We start from the raw sequence: 15802 nt of genomic DNA on the forward strand, positions 1-15802 counted from the left end.
AGCCTACAATAACTGGTAATCCCAGGTGGTCTCCCATCCAGGTACTAACCAGGCCCGACTCTTCTTAGCCTCCAAGATCAGATGAGATTGGGTGCTTTCAGAGTGATGTGGCCATAGGCAATCTCTTCAGGCACTCTCAACCCTCTTGACAAACACCAAGATGGTCACTTTGGGAAATAAGCGAAAAAAAAACAGGTCAACGCCAACAACATAAAAAGAAGTCTACGACACCTGGTATTCCCAGGCGGTCTCCCATCCAGGTACTAACAAGGCCCGACTCTATTCGCCTCCAACATCAAACGAGATCGGGTGCTTTCAGGGTAATGTGCCCGTAGGCAATCTCTTCAGGCACTTTCAACCCTCTTGACAAATGCCAAGATGGTCACCTTAGGAAACAAGCAAAAAAATAAAAATAAGTCGGAAGCTAGAGACAATACGGCCCGAGTCCTCAATTTAATCCATGCGGCGCATGTACAGGGAAGGCCCTTGCTTATGCTGTCAACGGACGCGGAGGAGGCCTTTGACAGGGTGGCCTGGCACTTTATGCAGGCCACCCTGGAACATATAGGTCTTGGCCCCAACATGATGAGCTGGGTAATGTCGCTTTACTCCACGCCATCGGCAGCGGTACGGGTGACCGAGTGGTGCTCGGACTCTTTCCCCATCACTAATGGGACGAGGCAGGGGTGCCCTCTGTCTCCCCTAATTTTTATTCTGACACTGGAACCACTTATGTGTCACGTTCGGAATGACCCGAATATTACTGGCATATCCAAACCCTCGGCACAGCACAAAATTGCGGCGTACGCTGATGATCTAATTTTTTCCATCTCCAATCCACACATTTTGCTTCCCAAAATACTTGCGTCTCTACAGCGACACGGCAGCCTATCAAACTATAAAAACAATTGCGCCAAGTCGGCTTTATTGAATATATCGGTCCCGGATGGTGAGGCCAAGAGGCTCCGCTCCTCTTTTCCATTCTACTGGGCTGAAAAATCTATACGTTAACTGGGCGTTGACATCGCAGCGGATTTAGCGCAATTGTACCTGCTTGATTTTGTCCCTCTCCTGGATAGACTGAAATCTGATTTGGGAAACTGGCATGCTTTAACACTGACCTGGTTCGGGCGCTGTAATGCATTCAAAATGATGGCCCTCCCTCGGATCTTATACATGTTCCAGACATTACCGATCCGGTTACCCCCAATTTTTTTCAGACAACTGCAGGTGCTGCTCCGGGACTTTATTTTGGCGCGCAAACCGCCCAGAGCCCGTTTGCAATTGCTTGCCAGACCAAAGGACAAGGGGGTCTGGGTCTCCCAGATCTCAGACAATACTACAGAGTGACTCTGCTAGCGAGAGTCGTTGATTGGCATTGTAATGGCCCACACAAGCAGTGGGTGGAGATGGAGATTGAGGATGGATCCATTCCCCTATTGACCTCCCCGTGGCTCCTGTCCTCCCTACCAAAAGACCTCAGAGGTCACCCCGTAGTGGGAGCTACGTTGGCTGTTGTGCGGAGGTTGTTCCGCTGCACACACATTGCTCCCCTGCCATCACCAATGACTCCGGTTATAGGTAATCCAGACTTCCCATCGGGATTTACCAACAAGAAACTGCGACAGTTGACAGTGGTGGGGAAACAGCGTCTGGGAGAGGTGTGGCCCACGGGAAGGCTCCCGACCACGCAAACTGTCGCCGAGCTTTCTGACCCTCCGCTTGACTTGTTTAGTGCTTATCAACTTCGTCACTTTCTTCTGGCCTTACAAAGGGCCCCCTACACTCCTAGAGACCTGACACCCTATAAATCCATCTGTCACAAAAGGGAACCTGTGCGACACACCCTCTCCCTTCTGTACAACCTATTGAGTAGTCAGGAGGAGGAGTCCACCCCCACCATTTATCCACAAATGGGAGAGGGACTTAGGCATCACATTTACCCCACAACAGATAGGGAAGATCTTGACCTTAGTACATAAAGCTTCCATCGCAAACCAATATCAAGATACAAGATAGTCTCACGCTGGTATAGAGTCCCATACCTTCTGAATAAAATGGATAGATCGATCCCGGATGTTTGTTGGAGGTGAAATTCAGATATGGGGACCATGGGACACCTTTTCTGGGCATGCCCGACCTTGAGGAACTTTTGGGTTCCCAGTAGCGTGCCTTCTACACTGGACCGAACAGCCTGTTCGAAAATACAAAAAAACCCTCACGATGCAACTCCTGAATGCCGCCCGGTCCTGCATTCCCGCACTGTGGAGGCAGCCTCAGCCCCCATCCAAGGTGCTGTGGTATTCCAAAGTCAATCATATTCTCCGGATGGAAGAATTGACCGCCACCCTTCACAACACTGAAGAGGCATTTAGTGTTACATGAAGGCCCTGGAGGTATTTTACTGGTACTCGAGACTACATTCGGGAGGTGAGCAGTGCCTCCGTCCCAGAAAACGACTGAACATCTAACGTTTACCTACGTAGGCCATGTCTGCCCTGGGTGGCATTCCCCCCCCTCCTTTTTGTCTTTATTTTTCTTTTTTTCCCCGTCGCCATCCCCCCACCTCCTCTCTCTCCGTCTTTGCACTCTCTTCTTCCCCCGTCCTCCCTTTTGACTATGCCTTGTCTCCTTACTAGCCTTCGGGACCCAGAAGAACCCCAGGGTTCTGGACATGACCGGCTCATATTTTACTCTGGTTCACGTAGGTCATGATAAGCTGGCTCGCTGTGGTCCCAGTTGTTCTCCATGATTACATTTGTCCGAACGGAGCTAGTTATACTGTACTACATGTCGGAGGTGGGGTTTCTCTATTTTCTGCATGAAACTGTAGGACTCCCCTCTGAGAACCCAGAGTTATTTGGCTGCCTATTTTTTGTTAGCATGTAATTGTGACCCTGGCTCATGCTGTATGGTTATATTTATGTTGTTCTACTTAATAAAAGAATAATAAAAATAAAGAAAATAAGTCAATGCCAACAACTTAAAACTAAAGCCTATGGCATCGAGAAATCCCAGGCGGTCTCCCATCCAGGTACTAACCATGTCCCAACCCTGCTTAGCCTCTGAGATCAAATGCACGCTCAACCCTCTTGACAAACGCCAAGATGGTCACCTTGGGAAACAAACAAAAAAAACAAGTCAACGCCAACAACATAAAAAGAAGCCTGCGGCATCTGGAAAACCCAGGCGGTCTCCCATCCAGGTACAAACCAGGCCCAACCCTGCTTAGCCTCTGAGACCAAACGAGATTGGGCGCTTTCAGGGTGTTGTGCCCGTAGGCAATTTCTTTGTGCACTCTCAACCCTCTTGACAAATGCCAAGATGGTCACCTTGGGAAACAAGGGAAAAAAAACAGGTCAAAGCCAACAACATAAAAAGAATCCTACGGCATCCGGTATTCCCAGGCGATCTCCCAATCAAGACACTAACCAGACCAGATCCTTCTATGTCACCTGGTCTTTCCAGGCAGTCTCCCACCCAGGTACTAACCAGTCCTGATGCTCCTAAGCCTCTGAAATCAGACGAGATCGGGTGCTTTCAGTGTGATGTGGCCGTAAGCGTTCTCTTCAAGACACGCCCAACCCTCTTGACAAACGCCAAGATGGTCGCCTTGAGAAACAAGCGAAAAAAACAGTTCAAAGCCAACAACAAAAAAAGAAGTCTATGGCACCTGGTATTTCCAGGCGGTCTCCCATCCAGGTACTAACCAGGACCGACACTGTTTAGCCTCTGAGATCAGATGAGATTGGGCGCTTTCAGGGTGATGGGGCCGTAGGTGATCTCTTTGGGCACTCTCAACCCTCTTGTTAAACACCAAGATGGTCACCTTGGGAAACAAGCGAAAATAAACAGGTAAAAGCCAACAACATAAAAAGAAGCCTACGGCACCTGGTATTCACAGATGGTCTCCCATACAGGTATTAACCAGGCTGTACACTGCTAGGCCTCCGAGATCAGATGAGATTGTGCACTTTCAGGGTGATGTGGCCATAGGTGTTCTATTTAGACACTCTCAACCCTCTTGACAAATACCAAGATGGTTATCTTGGGAAACAAGTGAAAAAAAAAAAGGTCAACGCCAACAACATAGACCCTGGCGGTCTCCCATCTGACCCAGACCCTGCTTAGCCTCTGAGATCGGGCGCTTTCAGGGTGATGTGACCTCAGGCGAACGCTTTGGGACATACTCAAAAGTCTTGACTGATGCTAAAATGGTCACCTTGGGAAACAAGCGAAAGAAAAACAGGTCAAAGCCAACAATATAAAAAGATTCCTACGGCACCTTTAATTAGGTACTATCCAGGCCGGACCCTGCTTAGCCTCTGAGATCAGATGAGATCGAGCACTTTCAGGGGGATGTGGCCGTAGGAGATTTCTTTGGGCTCTCTCAGCCCTCTTGACAAATGCCAAGATGATCACCTTGGGAAACAAGCGGAAAAAAAAAACCATGTCAACGCCAACAACATAAAAAGAATGCTACGGCACCTGGTATTCCCAGTTGGTCTCCCATCCAGTTACATCAGGCCCGACAATGCTTAGCCTCCGAGATCAGACAAGATCAGGCACTTTCAAGGGGATGGGGCCATAGGCGATCTCTTCGGGCACTCTCAACCATCATGACAAACGCCAACATGGTCATCTTGGGAAACAAGCGAAAAAAAACAAGTCATTGCCAACATTGGAGGCTAAGCAGGGTTGGGCAATCAGTTTCCTTGCCTGAAATAGGCATCTCAGAACTGCCATCTGGCTACTTCCCGGGTTTCCAACTCCTTCAACTAATCCCAGGAGACAATACTTCGCCTCCATCCTGGTGGAGGTTCCAACCACCCGATCAATGGTTCCTGTCACCTCTGTCCAGTAGCGGATCAACTTCGGGCATCTCCAAAACATGTGCATCATGTCTCCCCCCATGTTCCCGCACCGGGGGCAACTTGCGTCCGGCCGTTCGGCCAAACTGAAAAAGTTTACGAGGAGCATAATAGGTTCTATATAATAAGAACAGATGTGACATCCTGTGTGAGGAGAGCCACAATTCACCACAGGAAGGATTCCTGTGGCCAATTATAGCTCAGGGGGGTTTAGTACACACCCCACACTATATAAGGCCGCCAGCATGGCGGCCTTGTATAGTGTGTTGCGGTGGTCAGGGAAAGAGGACGCTCTTTACTGCTTGGGAACCTAGCACTGTTACAGTGGGTGTTATGTGCCTCCTGCACAGTACACACCTGAAGCTACCCTTTATTACTGGTGTTCAATTTCTGCAATTTCTGCAATACATGCATCTCTGTATACTCAAGTGCAGAAGTTAGAGTCGGTGTTGTGTGCCTCCTGCACAGTATACACCTTATTGCTGGTGTTCTGTTTCTGTAATACAGGAACCTAGTACTGTTACAGTGCTAGGGTGTACAGAGAAGCTGGTATATATAGAAGACTACAGCATACAGAAGAAAGGCTAGTGAATACAGAATACAGGTTTCGTGTATGTAGAGAGGCTTGAGTATACAGAGATGCTAGAGTAAACATTGAGGCTGGGGTACACAGAGAGGCTAGTTTAAAGACAAATACAAAGATGTTAGTGTATATAGAGAGGTTAGTGTATAGAGAGAGTCGAGTGTATACAGAAAGGACAGTGCATATAGAGAAGCTAGTGTATACAGAAAGGGTATACATGAAAGCTGACATTCTATACAGAAGACTGGGTAGTGTATACAGAGAGTCTAGTGGGTACAGAAGACAGGCTGGTGTATTCTAGCTAGTTTTTACAGTCTAGTGTATACAGAAGACAGGCTGTGGTATACAGAGAGTTTAGTGTATTCAGAGAGTCTAGTGTATACAGTCGGCGAGTGTATACATAAGACTGGCTAGTTTACACAGTGTTTACAGAGATGCAAGGGTGTACAGAGAAGCTGGTATATATAGAAGACTACAGCATACAGAAGAAAGGCTAGTTAATACACAATACAGAAGACTCGTGTATGTAGATAGGCTTGAGTATACAGAGATGCTAGAGTAAACAGTGAGGCTGGGGTACACAGAGAGGCTAATTTAAAGAGAGGCTAGTATATACAAAGATGTTAGTGTATATAGAGAGGTTAATGTATAGAGAGGGTCGAGAGTATACAGAAAGGACAGTGCATATAGAGAAACTAGTGTATACAGAAGACAGGCTTGGGTATACATCCAAGCTGACAGTGTATACAGAAGACTGGGTAGTGTATACAGAGATTCTAGTGGGTACAGAAGACAGGCTGGTGTATTCTATCTAGTGTTTACAGTCTAGTGTATACAGAAGACAGGCTGTGGTATACAGAGGGTTTAGTGTATTACAGAGATGCAAGGGTGTACAGAGAAGCTAGTATATATAGAAGACTACAGCATACAGAAGAAAGGCTAGTGAATACAGGATAAAGGCTGGCTTCTACGGAGAGGCTACCACTACGGAGATGCAGAACAATACCTAGGGTATATAGAGAGGCTAGATTATACAGAGAGGCTAGTGCATAGAGTGAAGCTATTGTATATAGAAGCCTGGTTAGTGTATATAGAGAAGCTAGTGTGTACAGAAGAAAGGCTAGACAGGCTATAAAGAGAGACAAGTTTTTATAGAAGACAGTTTCGGTATACAGAGATGCTAGTTTATACAGAGAGACTAATGTATACAGAAGACAGGCTAGGGCATACAGAAGACAGAAGACGGGCTAGTGTATTCAGAACATAGGCTAGTGTATATCGAAGACAGGCTATTGTATGCAGAAGACCGGCTAGTGTAAACATGCTGGTGTATATAGAGAGGCTAGTGAATTTAGAGGGTAGGCTAAGTGATAACAGAAGACAATCTGGGCTATACAGAGACATTTCATCATTTCATCTAGCTCACATCTCTAATGGAGTTTGTCTCATTGCCATGTTATGCCTTTTCATTCTTATGCTAAATATAGATCACGACACGATTTTAATCATCCACATCAAGCATGCAATAAAACTATTATACATCAAAATAAACCATGTACTCTTTTGCTCTATTTTGCATATTTGTACCGGGACTGTGAGTATGTGACAGTCCTGACACACCATCCTGACTTATTTTTCTTTATTTCTTATTAGAAATGGAGAGTACTATCTCAAAATACGCTTAAATCTATTCACTTCCATGAGTTCTACCTCTAATTGTACCTTAATGCAAAATGTTCACAAAACCATCCATTTGCTACCAGACATGCTGCACATACTAAGAGTAATGTAACTGTCGCTCTCTAACGATGTAAACAGTTTTATTGCTTTTCTGACATTGACCGAGTATCTCTGACATTAACTGAGTATCTCTGACATTAACTGAGTATCTCTCTGCACTATGATCTTATTAATAATAATAATAATAGGATTGTGTCATGCAAAGATCAACTAGTCTAATATAAGCTTTCTCATTGGTACCGGCATATCCTTTAAATTTAGACTAACGCAACTATTTCTCGGCCATTTTCAAGCTAAGCTTTCAATCTCTTACCTTTGAACAGCGATTCTTCCACCCTACAATATTAAGCCATTTAAATGTCCTATTGGTCGCCTATATTATACAACTCTTTGAAAAGCCTATATGTAGAGAATAAAACTAGTCTTAAATCTTAATAAAACAGTTTTATTGCTCAACCAGTATCAGCTGTCATGACAAATAAACGTTTCCACTGTTTGACTCTATTTTCTGTATTACTTCTTTTTCTCCACCTTATCTGTCACAGTTAAAACACAGTGACAAAACATTTCTTTTTACCGCAGCAAAATGTGAGAAAAGCAGTATAAGCCGTCTTTCTGCCATATGCAACCATCTCTCGCTACCTCTATGCAATAGGATTCTCTTTCCAGTGTAAACGGAAAACAGTCAGTGTAAGCCGTCTTCGTGCGTAACAAAATTACACGTTGGAATTTGCAAGCTACGTCAATTTACTGTTAAATAGAGTACCTTTGCATTTATCCCTTGACTTTGCAACTATCCCTTGATCCCTTTTGTGTATTCACTTTATCTCGACCTATATATAATGCCTCAATATTTTCCTAATTTTTTTTGCTATACTTATTATTATATTATAGAGGTTACTAACTCTAAATCATTGTAAACCTAACCATAGTTATAATGTCTACAGCTAATTTTACGTTAAAGCAAAATTCACACAAAACCATCTTTTTAAAACCTTTACACATTAAGAGTAATGCAACCATCTCTCGCTACCTCTATGCAATAGGATTCTCTTTCCAGTGGAAACGGAAAACAGTCAGTGTAAGCCGTCTTCGTGCGCAGCAAAATTAATGGAACGATTTACACGTTGGAATTTGCAAGCTACGTCAATTTACTGTTAAATAGAGTACCTTTGCATTTATCCCTTGACTTTGCTACTATCCCTTGATCCCTTTTGTGTATTCACTATATCTCGACCTATACATACTGCCTCAAAATTTTCCTAATTTGTTTTGCTATACTTATTATTATTATTTTATAGAGATTACTATCTCTAAATCATTGTAACAAGTTATAATGTCTACAGCTAATTTTACGTTAAAGCAAAAGTCACACAAAACCATCTTTTTAAAACCTTTTACACATTAAGATTAATGCAACCATCTCTCGCTACCTCTATGCAATGGATTCTCTTTGTGAATCTATTTTGTGTATTACTTCTTCTCCACATTAACTGTCACACTGAGAACCATTTGTAACACATAACACTTGCAACACATTTTTTAACAGCGGTAAAATGTGAGAAAAGCAGTGGGACGGTTTACTTGATTGAGAAGTGGTTGCAGTAGCAAAGCAAAGCAATACAGTTTGATTACATTAATAACACATAATGCAACTATTTTACATTCATTTTACATTCACATCCTAATGTAAGCTGTCTATCACTATTAATGTTCATGGTTACTGATACATTATGCCGATGACCAGTGGAAACGGAAAACAGTCAGTGTAAGCCGTCTTCGTGCGTAACATAATTAATGGAACGATTTACACGTTGGAATTTTCAAGCTACGTCAATTTACTCTTAAATACCCTTTAGCTGCTTAGCTCACACTTTGCTGTATGTAGCCGCGTTTACATGTAAGTAACCAATGGGGATTGACATTTCATGTCCATCTCACATCTCTAATGCAATTTGTCTCTTTGCCATGTCATACTTTGCCAGTTATTATACTTTCTCATCCGATAGAAACCTAGGCGTTGCTGATATTTCATGATTACAGCAATCATCTCATCTAATTGCTATTCCGACATTCTGCCTTGGTATTACTTTGCAATGCTCTATTGAACAATGTAAAGGTAAGCTAGATATTTTGTGTATTTCCAGTTAAACTCGACCTGTATATACTGTCTCAATATTATCCTTTCTAATTTTGCTAAATTAGATTATAGAGTTTGCTATGTCTAAATCCAGGTTACCTACTCACCTTTATTACGTATACTGCTAATTTTAGGATAATACAAAACCATCTTATTGCTTCTTTACACGCTGCACATGTTAAGAGTAATGCAATGCTACCGTGAACAGTTTAATTACTCGTCTCACAGTAACTGGTATCTCTCTGCTATAGGAAACTGAATTTGTACTAGAACGATCACTCATCTACTATCAGTCCACTCAGTGCTACCGGGATAACTTTTAAATTTAGAGTAATGAAATGATTTCTCAGTTTTTTTGGAGCTACTGCAACTATCGCTTCCGATCTCATTTCGACTGCAATACTTAATCTCTGCTATTGCAGAATATTTAGCTGCTGACACGTAATTAACTTGATTGATAAAAACCTACACACGTTGTTGCTGTTATTTCATGTATTTCCACTTAAACTCGTTATAGTTATTTTGCTATATTTATTACTAGTATAAACAGATTACTATCTCTAAATCCTGGTAAACCAGCTCACACTAAACCATCTAATTTCTACCTTACACGCAGCACATATTAACATATTAACATTTAGCCGGTATAGTGAAATAGTAAACGAAATGTGTAGATCACTCATCTAATATCGTCTTTTCAGTGCTACCGGAACAACTTTTAAATTTAGAGTAATGCAACGATTTCTCAGATTTATGAAACTACTGCAACTAACGCTTTGGATCTCTTTCCTGATAAATTACGCTCTGCAATTTTAAGCCATGTAAATTGTCCTATTGGTCTGCTAACAATGCTATGTATAATAATACAAATCTTTTAAAAGCAATATCGTCTCACTGCAATACTTACACTCTGCATAATATATATGAATAATGCGAATAATGCGAATAATAAAGTCGTGTAAAACTCGGCTATAAGTAGAGAATAAAACTATCTTACATCAAAATAAACCATGTCCTGCCAAACCAATAACGGCCAATTACTCAACGTCTATCAGTCAATGACTTAACAAAATAAACTTTAGCACTCTTTTGCTCTATTTTGAATAGTTGTAGTTCTCCACATTAACTGTCACATTGATATCACCACTGACAACACACCACTTTGTAACAGCACCAAAATATGAAAAAAGCATTTTACATGTTTCAGAAGTAGTTGCATTAGCAAAAAATAAAGTCCTGTTTTCTTTACACGCTAGCTTTTCTGTATACATGAATCTAGCCACTCAATATAGACTAGCCTCTCTGTCTTCTGTATACAGGTGCCCGTAATCTATATACACTAGCCTGCCTTCTTTTTACAATAGTCTCGGTGTCCCAGCCTCTCTGCATACACTAGCCTCACTGAATTCCCCAGACTGTCTTCTGTATACACAAGTCTATCTGTAAAAAAAATAGCCGGTCTTCTGCATACTCTAGCCTCTCTGTGTAACACAGTCTCTATCTGGATTCCCTAGCCTACATCTCTGCATACCCAGGACCTTCCTCTGTATAATCTAGCCTATCTGTATACACTAGCCTGTCTTTTGTACAAATTAGCTTCTCTGTAGCCGGTCTTCTGTATACACGATCCTCACTGTCTACTCTTGGTTGTCTTTTGTATACACTAGCATCTCTTTATACATTAGCTCTCTGTATACCCAAGCCTCTCTGTATACACTAGTCCACCGGTATACACTAGCAAGTCTGCATACACTAGCCTCTCTTTGTAACTCAACTTCTCTCTCTGTATACCTTAGCCTCCATCTCTGCATACCCAGGACGTTCTTCTCATTCTCATGCTTCATTAGCCTCCCTGTATAAACTAGCTGGTCTACTGTATACACTAGTCCGTCTGTATACACTAGCAAGCTTGCATACACTAGCCTCTCTGTGTAACCCAGCCTCCATCTCTGCATACCCAGGACGTTCTTCTCTATAATCTAGCCTATTTGTATACACTAGCCTGTCTTTTGTACACATTAGCCTCTCTGTATAAACTAGCCGGTCCTCTGTATACACTAGTCCATCTGTATACACTAGCAAGTATGCGTACTCTAGCCTCTCTCTATGTATACCTTAGCCTCCATCTCTGCATACCCAGGACGTTCTTCTGTATAATCTAGCCTATCTGTATAATCTAGCCTATCTGTATACACTAGCCTATCTTTTGTACACATTTGCCTCTCTGTATAAACTAACCGGTCTTCTGTATACACTAGTAAGTATGCGTACTCTAGCCTCTCTCTCTGTATACCTTAGCCTCCATCTCTGCATACCCAGGACGTTCTTCTGTATAATCTAGCCTATCTGTATACACTAGCCTATCTTTTGTACACATTTGCCTCTCTGTATAAACTAACCGGTCTTCTGTATACACTAGTCCGCCTGTATACACTAGCAAGTCTGTGTAACCAAGCCTCTCTCTCTGCATACCCTAGCCTCCATCTCTTGCATAAACCAGGACCTTCTTCTGTATAATCTAGCCTATCTGTATACACTAGCCTGTATGCATACTCTAGCCTCTCTCTCTGTATACCCTCGCCTCCATCTCTGCATACCCAGGACGTTCTTCTGTATAATCTAGCCTATCTGTATACAATTGCCTGTCTTTTGTACACATTAGACTCTCTGTATAAACTAGCCGGTCCTCTGTATACACTAGTCCGTCTGTATACACTAGCAAGTCTGTGTAACCAAGCCTCTCTCTCTGCATACCCTAGCCTCCATCTCTTGCATAAACCAGGACCTTCTTCTGTATAATCTAGCCTATCTGTATACACTAGCCTGTCTTTTGTACAGATTAGCCTCTCTGTGTAAACTAGCCGGTCTACTGTATACACTAGTCCATCTGTATACACTAGCAAGTCTGCATACTCCTGCCTCTCTGTGTAACCCAGCCTCGCTCTCTCTCTCTCTGTATACCCTAGCTTCCATCTCTGCATACCCAGGACGTTCTTCTGTATAATCTAGCCTATCTGTATAAACTAGCCTGTCTTTTGTACACATTAACCTCTCTGTATAAACTAGCCGGTACTCTGTATACACTAGTCCGTCTGTATACATTAGCAAGTCTGTGTAACCAAGCCTCTCTCTCTGCATACCCTAGCCTCCATCTCTTGCATAACTAGGACCTTCTTATGTATAATCTAGCCTATCTGTATACACTAGGCTGTCTTTTGTACACATTAGCCTCTCTGTATAAACTAGCCGGTCTACTGTATACACTAGTCCATCTGTATACACTAGCAAGTCTGCATACTCCTTCCTCTCTGTGTATCACAGTCTCTCTCTCTGTATACCCTAGCCTCCATCTCTGCATACCCAGGACGTTCTTCTGTATAATCTAGCCTGTGTTTTGTACACTTTAGCCTCTCTGTATAAACTAGCCGGTCTTCTGCATACACGAGTCTCTCTGTATACCCTTGGATGTCTTTTGTATACACTAGCTGCTCTTTATACATTAGCTCTCTGTATACCCAAGCCTCTCTATACACTAGTCCGTCTGTATACACTAGCAAGTCTGCATACACCAGCCTCTCTGTGTAACCCAGCCTCTCTCTCTGCATACCCAAGATGTTCTTCTCTATAATCTAGCCTATTTGTATACACTAGCCTGTCTTTTGCACACATTAGCCTCCCTATATAAACTAGCCGGTCTTCTGTATACACTAGTCCGTCTGTATACACTCTAGCCTCCATCTCTGCATACCCAGGACGTTCTTCTGTATAATCTAGCTTATCTGTATACACTAGTGTATACAGACAGACTAGTGTATACAGCGGACCGACTAATGTGTACAAAAGACAGGCTAATGTATACAGATAGGCTAGATTATACAGAAGAACGTCCTGGGTATGCAGAGCGCTCAGCTTCAAGGTATGGCCAACGTGAGTAATATGAGGGACACTCCTCACCCCCGCCCCCACCTACCAGATCTGAGTTTCATCCCCTTGCCCTCTCTGCCCCGGTCATCTGGTGGCAGTTTTATGCACTCCCTGGCCCCCACCCATTCATAATCCTTACCGACCTTTCTTTCCGCTGCTCACAGGAACACACTGGATGACTTGTCTAATTAACCAACTTGTACAAGACACAGCTATCCTCCTGTCTGACACCGGCCCCCTTGGAGGCTTTACCCCTCACTGTTTGGGTGGTCCCTGCCTCTCCCTGGATGCTCCACATATACCACAACGACATTGTCAGAGGGGCACCACTTGACAGGACACAGGGCTTTCATTCCGGTGGCATCTCCCATTGGAGGAAGGGATGATGGCCCCAACCCCTTGGCAGCAGGTTCTTTCATGTACAGACCAGGGCGGCTCATCTTCCCTTCTGGAGTCTTGACCTTAGATGGGGGAGTTGCACTTTGGGGGGTCTGAGTGATACCTAATGCGCTGTACTGGAAGGGCTTGACATTCCCGCATATGTGTCCCCTCCCCCTGGATGCGCCCCTTGTCCCCCCCTCTGGCTCCCACCTACTCTTTGCCGACATTGCCTTCTGCAGCTTTCGGGGACCCTGGATGACTTATTTATTGAGCCTATTGGTACGAGACACTGCTTCCCTCCAGGGTGACTCTGGACCCCCCTGGAGGATTTACCCCTTACTGTTTGGGCGGTCCCAGCCTCCCTCTGGATGCTCTACACAGCCCCCGATGGCGATGCAGGAGAGACACTAATTGGCGGGCCCTAGGACTGCTGCTCGGGTGAAGTCTCCCGTTGGATGGAGGGATGGTGGCCCCAGCCCCTTGCCTGCCGGATTTTCCATGCACCGACCAGGGCTGCTCCTCTTTCATCTTGATGTGGTGACCATGGAGGGGAGGAGTTGAAATTTATGGGGTCCGGGTGTTTGCTGGTGGGAGTGCGCTAAAGGACTTGACATTTCTGCATGTTTGTCCCCTCTCCCCCGTTTCCCCCCTCCCTTCCCCCCCTTCCCACCCTTCCCTTCCCTCCTTTCCCTCCCCCTTTCCCCCTTCCACTCCCCCTTTCCCCCCTTCCACTCCCCCTTTCCCCCCTTCCCTGCCCCTTTTCCCCCCGGGCCGTGGACGGGGGAGAGGGGGGTAAGGAGAGGACAATCTGCCAAAGGGAGAAATGCATTTGTCCGGGGACTGCATGTACTTTAAGGGTATGGGACGGGGGGTGGTGGATCCCATTCTGTGATGCCTTTTCTGTTGTGACGGGCTCCCTCGTGCATGCCAATTTTTGGGGCGAGCCGAGGAGACCCCTCAGTGCTGACAGTTATATGCTCTACCTCTGTTTTGGTTATACTATTGTTTTTTGTTTCTTTGATGTTACTGATTGTCTTTTATTTGCATACCGGTATCAGACGTGACATTTACCACTGCCGGGACTGGGGGGACTAGGTTTCGGGGGCTCCCTCTCCGACCTGTCTACCCAATAACCCAAGTAGGACAGCGCTTTAAACCCAGTGTACATCTGGTAAGCGCTATAGCATAATTGTGCTGTTTTAGTATACCCTTCCTGTACTGTTGAGTGCGGACAACCCTTAATTTCCCTCTCCCCCTGGGGTTGAGGTGCCCGGCCTCTTTTTCCCTTTACCTTTCCTTCCATTTGCCCTTCCTTTCTCCCCCTTAGTTCCCGCCATGCATTACCTACCCAAAACCTACCTTGGTTCAACTTTCTTTGCTTTTCTCTGATGTCCCCCTCCCCCTCCCCGAGGAGCGATGGCAGACTCAGTCAAGGTCACCTCTCTAAACGTTAAGGGACTGAACTCCCCTGAAAAATGGTGGATCCTCCTGTGAGAACTGAACACATCCTGTACTGATGTGGCCTTTATACAAGAAACACATTTTAAAAATACTAGCCTCCCCTTTCTATGGTCGAGATCCTTCCCTAAGGTCTACCACTCTACTAACCCCTCCTCTCCATTCTGATCTCTAGCAGGCTCCCCTGGGTTCTCCAGGATTCTCTGGTGGACCCTGGGGGCCAATATCTTTTTCTTAGGGGCCACATTGGAGAGCGCCTTTTTACATTTGCCACTGTGTACGCTCCCAATGATCACCAAGACACGTTCCTCAGAACTACCCTGCACAGATTATGTGACTTTCGGGAGGGCCAATTGATATTAGGTGGGGACTTTAATGTCCCCTTTCGCCATCGGTTGACACTTCTGCCTCTTGCTCCTCGCTCCCTACCCCTCACCTAGGTCTCTATTCTGGCACCTTAATGAGAGCCTCCTCCAGATACCGGAAGTTTTAGCAGATGTGACCAGGGAATTGGACCTTTATTTCCAAGAAAACTAAAGCAGGACTGTGACCCGGGGATAATTTGGGAGGCTCACAAGTCAGTACTCCGCAGGGTACTTATCAGGCACGGGGCGCGCATCAAACGAACACGGAAGGAACAGCTTGCTAATCTGTTTCGTGAACTTGCCTCTGTGTAAGCGAAACATAAACATACCCCCTTACGGA

At 44.5% G+C, this 15802-nt stretch overlaps 2 pseudogenes; both read right to left on the bottom strand.

Annotated features, from left to right (window-relative positions):
• LOC143937402 (5S ribosomal RNA) lies at window positions 1-119 on the bottom strand (annotated as a pseudogene).
• Window positions 120-3661: 3542 nt separating this feature from the next.
• On the bottom strand, window positions 3662-3780 carry LOC143937209 (5S ribosomal RNA; annotated as a pseudogene).
• Between the last annotated feature and the right edge of the window lie 12022 nt (window positions 3781-15802).

Source organism: Lithobates pipiens, unplaced genomic scaffold, assembly GCF_037356315.1.
Source record: "Lithobates pipiens isolate NorthernLeopardFrog02 unplaced genomic scaffold, aLitPip1_a1.2 Scaffold_28, whole genome shotgun sequence".
NCBI classification, from domain to species: domain Eukaryota; kingdom Metazoa; phylum Chordata; class Amphibia; order Anura; family Ranidae; genus Lithobates; species Lithobates pipiens.